The sequence below is a fragment of the Alexandromys fortis genome, unplaced genomic scaffold (genome assembly GCF_014885135.2).
Source record: "Alexandromys fortis isolate MF-2015 unplaced genomic scaffold, M_Fortis_MF-2015_v1.1 scaffold_4, whole genome shotgun sequence".
Classification (NCBI taxonomy): Eukaryota; Metazoa; Chordata; class Mammalia; order Rodentia; family Cricetidae; genus Alexandromys; species Alexandromys fortis.
In genome coordinates, this window is record NW_026067944.1 from 2,269,116 (window position 1) to 2,284,903 (window position 15,788).

Sequence of the window (15,788 nt, forward strand, 5' to 3'; positions counted from 1 at the left end):
TAAATTTTTCTAACAGCAGTCTCTAAAGTCTCCAGAAAGAATATGGGGGCCCCACAATGATTCCACCTGGTTTTTAATGATGCCATCGAGCTAATAAGCATCACTCAAAAATTAACATTGGACTTATACCTGTTCAACACAATTCCATATCGACTACTTAAATTAACAAAGTTTTAACAACAATCTAGCCAGAACTTTAGGTAAGAACTTCAGATAAGCCTTACCTGCTGTTCAGAGACTGGCTACAAATATCAGACATTAAATGTGTGTTTTATTGATATGGGCTCTTGGAGATGAAGGTTATACTTTAAAGAGTGTTGTTCTATCTTCAGCACACTGACTGCATGAGAATCTACTGCTATTTCAGTCACTAATTGGGGTTCCAAGATTGCTGGCCCATGTATATTCTGTCCCATTGGCCTCCTGCCACTGTCACCAAATGTAGTTTAACTAAATATTATTTACTTATCATTCTATTTATTAATAAAACTTGGAAGTTAGAAACTTTGGTGAAGACGTACTAGATCAGAGAGACTGAGAAAGAATTAGCTGTCCCATCCTCTTTATCTGCGACTTGGAAAGAAAATATCCTCTGGCTCCCCCAAACCAAAAAAGACAACCACACTCAAAGTTCCACCCTGCTATTTTCTGGGCATCTCCTGCCTTCTAAAGCCCTCTGATTCTCTGATTACTTTCTGTCAACTAGTTGCTAGCTCCACCTCATGACCCAAGATTGATTTTATTTAATTAATGCAAATGTAAACTCTGGTTTCAACATTTTATCATATGTCCTGTAACATATTTCCCTTTTGTCTAAATACAAAAGAAAGGTTTTAACTATAACACAGTAAGACTATATACATTAAGAACAATTGTCAGGTAAGAATTATATTCCAAATATCCAGTACACTGTTTTTGACTTTGAAGAAATTATTTTATTATCCTATCCTATCTTGGTGAATTCAAAATTTTGTATATAAATCACTTTCTATCATAATTTGTATTACCAACCTAAAATTATCTTTGTAACCCTCAAAATATGTTCTTAAACAATCTTTATTTATGAACTTTACCTATCTTTTGTGAGTTTCTGTTTTGAATTTGGTAATAAGGAAAACTGCAAAGCTATAACTATCTAATCTTCAACCCTATTAGAATTCTGAGAAGGACAAGATATCACCTGAATAAGCAGGAAGTGCAGAATAACCAACTTCCAAATCTTGAGAAATTACAGAGACAGCTGGCTGCCTGGACAGTCATCAAGGTGTCTCTGCGATGTTGCAGCGTCATCTTCTCTGAAATGCATTGCTACTGTCAGGACTGGACATACCTCATTGTTGTGAAAAGTGTTATGCTATTAAAAATATTAAATGTCATATTCTGTGATCTCTGAAGTCTTTGAAGACCACACATTGGTCTAAACTATATCCCTGTTTAACTTTGAAAAAACATACTCAACATGACTATAGTTTGATTATTATAGATGACTAACTGATTTTCTGCATTTCTTAATTTTCATAAATAGTTTGTAATAATAGCTTTCCATAAATATAACTTTACATGTTTAAATTGGCTGCATAGGTAAAATGCCTTAAACCAGAGTAGAAACATGTATACATCGTGTTATAACAAAAACAATATTGAATTTTTATCAGTATACAAACATCTGTACCATTGTAAAATATTTGAGACTAGTAGTTGCTTTTTAGTTTATAAGCAAATTCAATAATCTACCCTTTTATCTTATCAAAAATATTTGAGACGTGTAGTTCCTTTTTAGTTTAAATTATTTAATAATCTATAACTCTTATCATTTCTTTATTCCCCAAACACCTTTTCACTAGATAGGAGAAAAAGAACAATAGCAAGCAAGCAAGCAAGCAAGCAAGAAAGAAAGAAAACAAATCCTTTAATCCAACCTCCATTGTTTAGTTTCCTCCTTGATCATAAACAATAACAACTTCCAACAAATCCTCCTAAATAATGACAAATATCTATAACCCAGAGAATGATGGAAAACTACCCACCCCACCTCTTGGGAATGTGGATGTGGATCTCATGTTCTTTAAATTACTTCTTGCTTTCTGGGGTCTATAACATCTTAAAAAGGACATGAGAAATTTAGAATGATGGTTAAGTCCTGGGAGAGCCATCTATGTCACTTGTCCTGTCTCTGTGTGATGGGAAAGTTCAGAGTTTAACTGAAGTCCTGGCTAGCACAGTCTGTGAGGCTAGCCCATCTCAACTAGTAGGTTTGAAGCTGTCCTGAGCAAGTTGTAGTCTGAAATTGATCTTTAGTTAGAATTTGTCAGCTTAATGGCATTACCACAGTCCAGGTGAATTTGTTGTTGCAGGGTCTCATCATCTATTTGGAGTCCTCAAAGATCACTGGAAAGAATGGTCAGGGATCACTGCAGAAAACATATACATTATAAACAGCGTATACAGCAGATATCTGTATAGTACACCTGGAGTACACTAATTTAGTTCCCAATTTCCTGCTTCAGAGTCAAATCTGAAAACACAGGAAGTTAGCTGAAGGTTATTTCCAGAATGAATTATTAATCCGTATGAATACTAATATTCTGACAGAAAGCTTACATATATTTAATAATCTTACAGATTTTGTGATAATAGTTATACCTTAAGAAAAGTTTTAGAGTTTAGACAACCAAAGGATTATGAGAGTAATGACAATAGAAAAATCATCTAAATTTGGTTTTACTCTGTTCCATTATAGGTGGCTTTTCTGACATGAGACAGAGATTTTGGATTGTCCTTTAACAAGTATGCATAGATTTAGAGAAGGAATGAGCCATCCTCCAACTCCAAAGCCTACCTTAATTTTTTTAATTGAATTAGGACCTTGAAAAGACCATTTGACTTATATATCTACAGAGAGTAGCAAAAGCAAACATTGGGGAATATTGATAAAATTCTACCTTATTGGAGGTGTGCTATACCATAAAGCCAATCTACTCTTTTTCTTGGGATATTTTCTCTTGATGATCCATCTTTCTGATTCAGCTCTCTTGATTATTCAATGGTCTCTGGATTGCTGAATTAGATGCTTCTTTTCTCCTGGAAAGAGAAAAGTAAAACCCTGCCTTGACCCTAATTTTGGGGAGTTCCATTTTTTGCAAGTTAAAAATATAATATTTTTGTTAAGGAAAAAAATATATGGCAACAAAATAGTATTATTTTTTAATTAATATTCTTTAAATTTAATTATATTTTAGTGTATATAAATGGATATACCTATTCATATACCTATTCATATATATATGTTTGTACATATGTATTCAAAGTAAAAGTGTATTTATTTTTAGATCGCAAATGACATTTATATTGAATTTTAGAGTATCTTTTAAGTAACCCTATAGGGTTCTTTATAATATTAATCTGTGAATATGGAATGTTTATTTGTCTAGTATGCAAACATACTAATTAGAAGGTATATCTGAATTTTGTCTCTGGCTGGTGGGATTACAGGTCTGCATCACCACCACCTTGTTTACTGTAACTCTAGAATTTAAACAATAACTAATTGATAGAGATATGTCTCCTTTTATTGTGATTAAAGTTATGGGCTATCACTTTCCTGCTCAAACATTTTAATTAAGCTGAAATCATAATTAGTCTTTGGTATTTAGAAAACAAGCTTTAAGTGTAGTAACCCTTTGAATTTATTTAAAAATATTTTAAATCTCTTAAATGAGTCTTTAATACCAAACAACCAAAATGTCCTCTTTATTTAAGAAGAAAACTTAGAAGTTGATGTTCAAGATGGCATAGGCCACATGACAATCTTGTCAAACATTTTAACAATGTTTATCTAACAGCTAATCTTGGGAAATATTAATGCCTTTAGCCTTAATTTGTTCTGTTACTGTAGCTTCCTCTGTCCACCATGTTTGCCACTATAACTGAGACCCAGCTTCCAATATTATTTTAGCTAAATCTTTCTAGTCTTGGGGGATAATTCTATTCTAAGTTTCCATGAATTTAACATCAGCTTCACATAGGGTGAACGTGTACCAGATCACTGCTTCCTTAAATCTCCTCAAATCCAGTATATATAGGAATTCCTTTAATTTCTTCATAACCTTGGGGAAGCCTGTTGTCTGCTGATCATTCTATTATTATGCCTAGATAAACTAAGTTGGTTTTCTATTAACCTTCAGCCACCCCTCTTCAGTTTCATCATGCAGTGGTGCTTTAGATTCTGCTCTGAATTCCTCTAAATTCTGTGTCTGGGTATTTTTCTCACATTCATTAGTTTGTCTTCCTAAGGCTTTTATTTAATCAATAGTAAGTTCTTCTAAGGCTTATATCTCATCAATCCATTGTTTCTTATTTTCAATAGTAAGTTTTTCTAAAGCTTGAATCTTATGGATAGTATGTCTTTCTAAAGCTTATATTTTATCAATTAAGTTTTCATTTTTGGTACATTACTTTTAAGGATAAAATGTGAAATACAAAATTGATAGTAATTACAATCAACATTATTTCAATATTAACTAAGGCATTTATATCATTTTTTTTTCATTTTCAAGCCATCAATGGTAGCACTATTGGAGCATCTAGCTCCCTTCATTGTCATATTTTCCACTCTTAACATAAAAAAGATTTTTCTTTTTATATCATTTAACTCCTTCTCTTAAAGGACCTCTGAGGTATCTCAGCAAATCTGCTGACTTCAGTTCATCAGCATCATCATCAGTGAAACTGAGTTCTCCTTTGATTTCCAAGAATGACCCTGCTCTCTTGGAGTCCCCAGATGCAGCAGCTAACTGTTGTGAGTGCTTGCAGAGAGTCCGAGGCAGTGACTACGATGGTGCTGGTTAGTGTAATTTCTTCCATGTTGTTGTGCCAGGCGTTGGAGCAACAAAATGTTGCTTTATCTCTATCACAGCAGTTGCACCTGAATCTACTGATGTTTCGCCTGACAATTGTGACACCTTAGTTACTCACCTGTTTCTCTGTTAGCAGCCTGATGGGACTTTTATGATTAGCCAGATCTGCCTCTTGCCCCTGCCACCAAATATAGTTTTAACTAAATGTCTATCATTGTATTGATCAATTAGATTTGGGGACTCAGAGCTCAGAGGAAAACCTGATATCTCAGAGGTGTTGAGAAGAAACCAGCTGATTTTCACTCTTCAACAGCATCTCCAAAGGAAAGTGTCTCTACCTCTCTACCCCAATCTTCCAGATGCCCTCTGGCTCTCTATGATTACTTACCTTTAAGTAGTTTCTAGCTCCACCTCCTGACCCAAGGTTAATTTTATTTAGTTAATGAAAATACAGACTCAGGGTTCACAGTGTGATCATTCTACCAACAAAAGTGAATCATTTTTTTTTATTCTGTCAAAGTATACACAAATTTCAAAATCACAGACAGAAGGGATGTCAACTGAAGGACGACTTCCAACTGGATAGGTTTGTGGTGTGTTTTTTTTTTTTAATGGAGAATTGACTTGATTGATGATTAATAGGAGATGGACCAGTCCACAATGAATATTGCTATTCATGAACAGGTCTGCATAAAAACTGGAAGCCAGCAGCCAATAATTATCATTCCTCTGTCATCTGTGCTTATTTTCATCCTACAAGTTCCCTGCCTGAGTTCCTGGCTTCACATTCACTGATGATAGACAGATTCTAACCTGTAAACTAAAGAAAGCCTTTTCTCCCCAGGTTGCTTTTGGGCATAATCTTTATCATTCCAATAGAGAAGAAAAGTAAAAGAAGTATGAAGATTTGCCAGAGAACTATGCCAAGGACAGAATTATAATGCTACTTCAAGTGGTGACGATCCAGAAACCAAAGATAAATTATAGTATTTCTATAAGTAAAGAAATAAGATTTTAATGAAATGATAAAAGTGAATAAATATATTAATGCATGGAATTAATTAATATTCTTGTCAAAATTGTAAAAATTCATGTGATTTCTGTGAAACATAAAATAGTTAAATGTTATCCTTGCATGAGAGTCTTAGTTCGTCATTGCAATAACTGAAGTCAGCTACTGACTTGAAACACAAAACTTAAAAGAAGGGAATGAGAAGGAAAAATTCAATTATTCAAAATTAGGTCTGATGAAGTTGGCAGAATGATTTCTTCATTGTTCCAGTTTGAGCATGCAAGTACACACAGAATCCAAGGACACAGGAACTAGGAACACACGGGACCCATAAAATCTAGGGAAACATGAGAATACAGACACATATGACCTAGGGACATACAGCTTCTAGGAATACATGGAACCTAGGTACATACAGGACCCCAGCACACAGAGGAACTAGGAACAAACAAGACCCAGGACACACAGGAACTAGGAACACACAGAACCCAAAGACACACAGTATCTCAGGACACAAAGGACCTACGAACACACAGGGCCCCAGGGCACACAGGAGCTAGAAACACTTGGAACCCCAGTTCACACAGGAACTAGGGACTCACAAGATCCTGAGACACAGAGGAGCTAGGAACACACAGAAAACCAGGATATACAGAACCCCAGGACACATCAGAACTAAGGGCACACAGGACACCAGGAGACACAGGACTTTATATGGAAAGAAAGAAACCGGACATGAATATGAAATGAAGATTTCCTTCCAAGTGCTGGAAGTAACTGTCTCTGTATCTCTGTCTCTGTCTTTCTGAACCTCTATCTTTCTCTGTCTGTCAGTGTCTATCTTTGCATCTCTGCCTCTGACTCTGTCACTGTCTGTCTCTGCCTTTCTATATCACTGTCTATTTCTCTCTGTGTGTCTGTGTCTCTGTCTCTCTCTGCTACTGTCTTTGTCTCTGTCTCTCTCTCTTTGTTCCATCAGAAATTCCTTTAGCTAGCCCATGACAGTGAACCTCAATTTCCTACCAGTAGTCCCTTCAATGATGTATCACTGATGAGAAAAGTTCTGTAAGCCAAAGAAAGACTTAGTTAAGTAAAAGAGTAAACATTTTATCTTAGAAGTTTCTTTTCTTACTTTTAGAATTTATACCACTGGGCAAAAGGGCTGTGAAATAAATTTGCTAAACTATTTAGGTTAGGAAACGAAAGACAAACGGAGGAAGAAGTGGAATTAATTCCCAAAAAACCAGTTCTGCAAAGTATAACCGGTTACACTGCAAAGGACTGAATTTTTCCCATTATGCTGACTGGAGTATTTGTGATTTTAAGAGTAATTGCTTTAATATAGTGTGGTGAATGTGCAATTTGTTCTCGCTAGTGATCTAACACTCTTAACCCCTCACATCTGTGTCAGTCAGTATTGACAGATGTAAAGTGATGAAAAGATGTCCATAACACCACATTTCCAGCTGTCACAGCTAAACATTCTATGGAAATCTCAACTTCTATGGAAATCTTTAAAGGCCAATATTGTTTTGCCTCCACCAAAGTTGAAACAAGAGAGGATCCAGGGCCATGTGACAACAGCTTAATGATTCTAGGCATTAGTATTTTGTGTATTGATGGACTATAAGCCCAGGGACAACTTCCAATGATTTCTTGTTATTTTTTTATTTTTAAAAATTTGTACTTCATAAATTGAAACATGGGAGGACCAAAGAGCATGTGCTAGGATTACAGAGTTCATCCAGAGGTCTTTAGGTTGCAAGTTCCTGCTGTTCATTTCAAGCTTGGTTTTCAAACTTTGTGATCTTACTTTTAAATGAAAGCTTCTTGCTCTTTTTGATATGCTGATGTCTTGAAATATCACACATTTCATTCAGATTTTTAGTGCAGACTTCCTCCTCATCTCCCTTTGCCTATCTCTTTCTTTATTCCTCCAAAGGTATTTTCATGAAATGTAGTATATTGCTTTATACTCCGTCATAAAATCATGGAATTTAAAAAGTCCTTTGTACCTGTGATCTCATTTCTTTGATTCTTTCTCACTTTTAAGCATTTTTTTTTGCATGGCAGTAAAACATACATTTAAATCATTTCTTTTTGTAGAATTCTTTGGCTTAGACAATGTAATTGACCTCCCTGCAACCAAGACATTTTTCTGGCTTATTTTTAGCTATATTTGTCACCACCCGCTGCCTGGGAGTAAAACCTCTGCTAGAGACTACTGCTACATAGTATTAGTGAGGAGTGATTTCACTTTCAAAATAGCTTGCCACTGGACATACCACAGTTCCTCCTCCTAAAATGGATGGTTATATGAGTATTAATCAATTTAAATAAGTTCAATACTTCTGTAAGTGTTAGATAGATAGCAGTATGATCTATTTCTTGTAGTGTCATGGGCAGCTGCACTCTCATGTACAAACTACACATAGGTATTTATGCATGTATAATAAAGTACAGTAAAAATAAATCTTTAAAACAAACAAATATTGGACATACATTTAGAAAATCATTTAAAGCAAAGTTAAACCAGTATGCAATATAAGTACTTTGTATATAAAATTAAGTACTCTGTTAATTGACCATGAATTTATAGTTTAAAAATACATAAATTCTTTTTTTTTTTTTTTTGGTTTTTCGAGACAGGGTTTCTCTGTGGTATTGGAGCCTGTCCTGGAACTAGCTCTTGTAGACCAGGCTGGTCTCGAACTCACAGAGGTCCGCCTACTTTTGCCTCCCAAGTGCTGGGATTAAAGGCGTGTGCCACCACCGCCCGGCAAAAATACATAAATTCTTAAAGACAATATTTTAAAATGTTACAAATATTTAATCTTCTTCAAGTCTGGATACTACAGAAATAAAACTTCAGAAAAAAAGAGTTTTATAAAACATGGGACTAATATTGTTTTGTAGTTTCTAAGTTTCAAAAACTAAAAAGAATTACAGATATAAAAACTGGCATAGTTTTCAGTTGCTCTTCATCTACCATAAAAAATATAATAATAAACTGATGTTTAGCTCACTGTTGGTCTTTGAAATGGGAAGGAACAGACACTCGGGTCCATATTGTTTTAGTGAACAATGGTACATGAAATGAATCATAGCCTTGCCCTGAGGATAATTGTGAATTATGCTTACTCATAGAGGAATGATTTTATGTCAGGTTCATTAAGCATTTTGTAAAAGATGCCAATGAAGGACATGAGATAAAGAAAACCTATGGCATGAGTACACATGATGGACGCGGGAATTTCCTGTTCTGAAGATTCTCTACAGGACATTCTATTACTGCTATAGAAAATTTACTAAGAACTTACAGATAACTCAATTCAAATTCAATTTCTTAATAGTTGTTTGTCACAAGACATCATTCACATTTTCAGACAGAACTGTGGGCAGAGGGAGAGCAGTTTCCTGTTAGGAAAGCTCCAGAGAATTAATTTTTATTATTATTTTATGGATCTTTAGCAAAATTTGTATTTCTGTGCTTAATGATCTAAAATTGTTACTCTGATAAATGCTTAATGAGGACTATTCCAGAATCACTTTATTTCTGGTTCTTTCTTCCTTTCTTCAAAGACAGTAAAATGAGTGTATGCCTGATGTGGAATTCCCTCTGTATGCTGTGAATACCATTGGTGAATAAAAAAAAAAAACTGTCTTGTCCTGTGATAGGACAGAACTTAGGTAGGTAGGGAAAACTAAACTAAATGCTGGGAGAAATAAGGCAGAGTCAGGAGAAGCCATGGAGTCACTGCCAGAGACAGACATGTTGAAATTTTGCTGGTAGGATATGACCTCGTGGTAATACACAGATTAATGGATGTGGGTTAAATTAAAATGATCCTCTTCTTTCCCTCTTTCTGACTAAGCCAAGAATAGTGTATTTGTGTAATTGGATTAAAACAGTCAAGACAGACCACCTCTCTAAGACCCATCCTCTTATACCTCTGCAGTTCTTTATTGCCATCTAAGAGTTTGTCTCTATCCATGTGATTAGAAACTGGGTATCTTGGAAGGTATTCAATAGTCTGTCTACAACAATTTTTGATATCATCTCCTTTATCCAGAGAACTCTTTAAAAATTCTGACAAAAAGAGTGCATAGCTTAAATAACATGAATTATTTTTCTCACTTTAGTTCTAGACTTAAAATTTTAGAATGTTAGGCTTAAGAAATTTTTTTTTTCTGATGAATGTTGTTTTGACTTAAAATGAGGAAGTTTTTGCTTTATCCAGATAATGCAATTTACCCTTTAGTGTGTGTGAGTCTGCTGTTTTTCTGTGGGCACACGTTTCTTAGAAGGAGTTGAGGCTAATCTGATTGGTATCGTGCTGCTGCAATTGTTGTAGTACAGCCCTTTCCTCTGAATGCCTTATTTCCAAATTCACTCACATTCTGAGATGCTGCATGAGAGAGTTTTGAAATGAATGTTGGCAATGACACATTGAAGTCCTCAGTATCCCATGAAGCTGAAATTATACATGATGACTCATCAGCCATGCCTGATACCCTAAATTCAAACTCCAGAACTCTCATGATGGAAATGAAACTGACTCCAGATGGATGTTCTATGATGTCTACATGTACCATCTGGCTGGCATACTCACACAAGTAAGCCATGCGCACATGCATGAATGTGCCCTCGTGTATGCACCTTCACACATACACACATATACACAAAACACACTAAATAATTAAATTAATACATAAATATGCAAATATCATAAAAGTTTTAAAAAATATGTTATTTCGAAGATTATCACAAGTACTCCTAATCAGATAAATTTAGCAGTTCACAGTGCTGCCTACCCTGGTGCATGAAGAATTTCAACACATGATTTCCAGCATATTCTAAATACTATAATTATGCTATTATTTATCCTCATAGAGAATTGTTGCAGTACATATATTGCCAAATTTTAAAAGCAGGGTCTTTTAGAAAACACACATACATAATAATAGTAATATCTGACTACATAGTATTTGTGAATTCACATGTCTTATGTTTAGGCTCTACATATTTGTACAGGCTTAAATCTTCTATTTATGTCCATGAAAATATATTTATTAATAGATGCTTATAGAACTAGTACATATAAAGTATGATAAATAATTATATTATTAAATAAAATTTACTACTTAAGGGTCATCACTATTGTTTGGAGCATCATAAGGACACAGGAAATGCCACTATAATGAGGTTATGCCATGATCTAGACTCTTTGAATTCAGGCAGAAGAGATAGACAAATGTGGTGAAGCTTCATGAAAGAGAAGAGTTGAAAAAAAAAAAAACTTTCTGGAAGAAATAACCTTAATTTTCCATATAGAGACAGGAAATAAATGAAGAGGGAAATTTGGATTCATTCACTTCTGAAACTGAAAATAAAGAAATATATCCTTTTCTAGAAATAGAACAGACTGAGTAGTCCATTTGGCCTAAATCTGGAGCTGTGCGAATGAATCTGAATTTAGAAAGGTGAAATAATGATTAGGAAATGGAAACAATTTCTGAGAAATTGTCATGCTGATGTACAAAGGGCTGTATCAATTTGCACTCCACCAGCAATGGACAAGTGTTCCCTTTACCCCACATTCTCTCCAGCATACGTTGCCATCAGTGTTTTTAATTTTGGTCATTCTTATACAGTGGAGTACTACATAGCAGAAAAAAAAATAAGGACATCTTGAAATTTGCAGGCAAATGGATGGAGCTAGAAAACATCATATTGAGTGAGGTAACCCAGACCCAGAAAGACAAATATCATATGTACTCACTCATAAGTGGCTTTTAGTCATAAAGCAAAGAAAACCAGCTGACAAATCAAAATCCCAGAGAACCTAGACAACAATGAGGAGCCTAAGAGAGATATACATAGATCTAACCTACAGGGGAAGTAAAAAAGACAAGATTTCCTGAGTAAACTGAGATCAGTGAGACCATGGTAGAAGGTTGAAGGTAGGGAGAGGAAGGGAGGGGAGCAGAGAAAAACGCATAGCTCAATAAAATTAATAAAAAAAAATAATTCAATGGTAAAGAAAATGGAAACATCTATAGATGGCAAGAAAATTTGATCTATAATCACATTTCTCATCTTTGAAATCTGTGATGCTCTGCAAAGTATTAGAACTTCATCTCAGAAGTAATGGGTAGTCTTGTAACGATGGTAATATTCTCTGCAAATCCATGGACAAAACTGCTGTCTGCATGTTTACTAAAATATGTCCAACAAATAATTGAGGAATAAATAAGGATAAAATTTGGAATATTGAAGGAGTAACAAATTATAGCCATAGTATAAAACCAATGAAACTAATGAGGCCTAAAAATGTCAATTGCTTTTATGGATATTTAAATAATGCTCTTCTTTTAGGCACAAGCTATAGAAGTAGTTTAGCTATACTTCATTACAGAGGAAATCCCAAGCTGGGACTTTGTTTCTTTCCAACAAAAGTGTGTTTTGAGAGGTAAATGCATAAATAAATGCATAATGCTGTGTTCTTATTTGCAAACAGACGACAGCATTTAGGAAGGTATGATAGTCAAACAACATTCAGAAGAACCTGGACCCTGAGTTCACAAAATCAGTTTAAAAGATTGCATATGGAAAGTAGACAAGAAAAAAAAATTCCTTGGCTCAAAAACCTGTTTTTACAGAATATTTTTATATTTGTGTTATTTCTCACTTATAAAAGGGCCTATATTTATTTTTAATTTGAGTGTTTTTTTTCTATTTATACTTGACTTTATATTCTTCATGAGTAATTTTTAGTTTTAGGCAGCCTTAATAAATCAACACACGATTATAAACATGACATCTTTATACAGTGAGAGTACAATAATTTTAAAGGGGTAAATGGCCTAATATCTTTGATTCTAAATGTTAAAATCTTGTTTCAAATAAGTACAATAATTTTAGTTATGTTTGGGATAAACTCATATTTCTTTTATGTTTTAGAGTAATCCTTTTCCAAAACAAAACAAATCTGGGGATGTTTCATCTCATTATGCTCTGTATTTCTAGTGATGTTAGTATATATTTAAAATATATAATGATAATGTGGAGAAATCAAATAATTGTACAAGCCAGAGGTTTTTTTTTTCCTTACTAGGAAAAACATTATTCAGGAACAAATGACTGATGTGTTCGTCTTTACTAATAAAGAAAATTTCTCAATATATTAAATGCAGACACTTGGTGGCAAACATTATTGGATATGAACTTACCATAATGATTTAGATATTATTCTGATAATGTTTTTGTTAAATGAAATAATGAGACCTTAAGAAATATCTTCAGTGCTCTACCCTTTTCCATTCCTCCTCCTCTTCTGTCCCCTCTTCTTCTCCCACCTCATTGCTCCCAATTTTCTCAGGAAATGTTGTCTATTTTCCCTTTTCAGGAGATCTATATACAATTCTTTTAGGGTTTCCTTGTTACTGAACTTCTCTAGGGTTGGAGACTATAGACTCATTATCCTTTGCTTTATAGCTAATGTCAATTATGAAGTAGTACATACAGTGTTCATTTTTCTGGGTCTGGTATACCTCACTACAGATTTTTTTTTCTAGTTCTATCCATTTTCAAGCAAATTTCAAGATGCCATTGTTTTTTACCTCGAAGTAGTACATCATGTTGTTTAAATGTACCATATTTACTTTATCAGTTCTTCAGTTGAGGGGCATCTAGGTTATTTCCAGGTTCTGGCAATTTGAGGGAACCTGATAGTCAAGATGGGGAAGGACAGAGATGGAGAGCAGGGAAAGAGATAACTTGACTGAGGGAACCATTATGGGGCTAACAAGAAACCTGTCACTAGAGTAACTCCTAGGAATCTACAAGAATAACCCCAGTAAGACCCTAAGCAATAGTCGAGAGGGTATCTGAACTGGTCTTCCTCTGTACTAAGATTGATGACTATCTTAATTGTCACCATAGAACCTTTATCCAGCAGCTGATGGAAGCAGAGGTGGCAATCCACATGGAGCACTGGAATGAGCTCCCAAAATTCAGTGTGGTAGGAGTGAAAATATGAACAAAGAGGTCAAAACTATGATGGGGACACCCACCAAAACAGCTTACCTGAACTAATGGCAGCCCACTAACTCTAGTCTAACAGGGAAGGAACCAGCATAGGACCAAACCAGGTCCTCTGAGTGTGGGTGGCAGTTGTATGGATGGGGCAGACTGTGAGGTCACTGGCAGTGAGACCAGGATTTATATGTTCTGCTCATACTAACTTTTTGAAGCCCATTCTTTTTGCAGGATACCTTGCTCAGCTTAGGTATAGTGGGGAGGGCCTTGGTCCTGCCTCAATGCAATGTGCTAGACTGCTGACTCCTCAAAGGAAGCCCTACTCTCTCTGATGAGTGGGTGGGGTAGGGGTGGGGAATGTGGATGCTATGGGAGGAGAGGGAGTAGGAACTGGGTTTGTTATGTAAAATGAGAAAAGATAGTCTTTTAAAAATTAATGATGAATTTTTAAAAATTTAAAAAAATGAAATATTTTCAGGTAAAATACTCTAAAGATGTGTTCAGCAACAAATATTCCAAAGTAAAGAACATCATGCATATACCAAAAAATAAATAAATCTGAGTTTCTATGTTTGTCACCTTTAGACAAAAGTCCATCACACAGTTAAGAGAACATTTTTCAAACATTTTTTTTGCTCTGAAACATCTATCAACATAAGTATTTCTCAAATGTACATTTTCTTCTTTCATCCTGCTCCTGCATGGACATAGTAGACAATTTATAACATCTGTTTGAAGGTATGTTTGACTCCAGATGGTCTGTCTTAAAGTTTATGGTGCTGAACTCTGGGTCCAAACTGTACATGCCTAAATGCCTAGCAAAATCAAAACTCTGTTTGGAACAAAAAAATTTAAAATATGTTGCATTACTGCCTAAGTTCCTGTGTCCTACATTCCTATAAAAATGAAATTGCCATCTGTCTGAAGAATTCAAGTCATTCCTGAACTTCAGAACAGAGCGTCAATATGCTTCTTTCAATTATCTCTATAAGACATGCAAGTCAGTATTTTCAGAAGTCTATTGACATATCAAGATTCTAACAGAACCTTTTGTAGAATCAGTGTTTCTTAATACTTGTTCACAGAGAAAGATATTAAATAGTGCTCTTTTTATGTGCCTCTCGAATTCTATTCCTCTACTGTTTCATTAGAAAGTAATACACACAAAACTTTTTTATTGGTCTTTATATAATTATGCATGCCAACTTATATTTAACATCATATTTTAAAATTTTATATGTATAAAACTACCTTAAATTAACAACTATTCCCAATGTCAAACCAATAAAATTCTTCTAGAAATAACTTTTATTTGAAATGGTCTAATGTCATGCAATAACCTGGTAAAATAATGTACATCTTATCAACATGTGCCAAAATTTTCAAAGCCAGACTTCATATGCTAAGTAAACTTTAGTCCAGTAGTTTATTTTCCTTGTAATTTATTTTCAAATAGTCTACTTCAATATTGTTCCCTATATATTTAAATTTAATAGATATATTACTTAAACTATAGTTTTGTTAAATAGAATAGACTGTGCAGTTAAGAACGGTGGGATTCATTTTCACTGTTTATTGCATGAGCTTGAGTGACAAGTGTCTATGTGTGCATGTGTGTGCTGGGAAACAAACTGGTCTTCTTCAAGTTCAACAAGAGCTCTATCTGCTTAAGTACTGTTAACATGCATCTCTTCAGATCTCTTTATATTATTCTTATTTAAGAATTTCCTTTCTGTATCAGAGATACAACTTAAAATTTAAAATAGCTCTTAATTAAAGGTTACTGCTGTTCATGATATTTCAGATGACCTATAAAAGAATACCTTAATATTCAGAAGTTATTGTTATTAGATTAAGTTGAAAATTCCATGTGATTGAT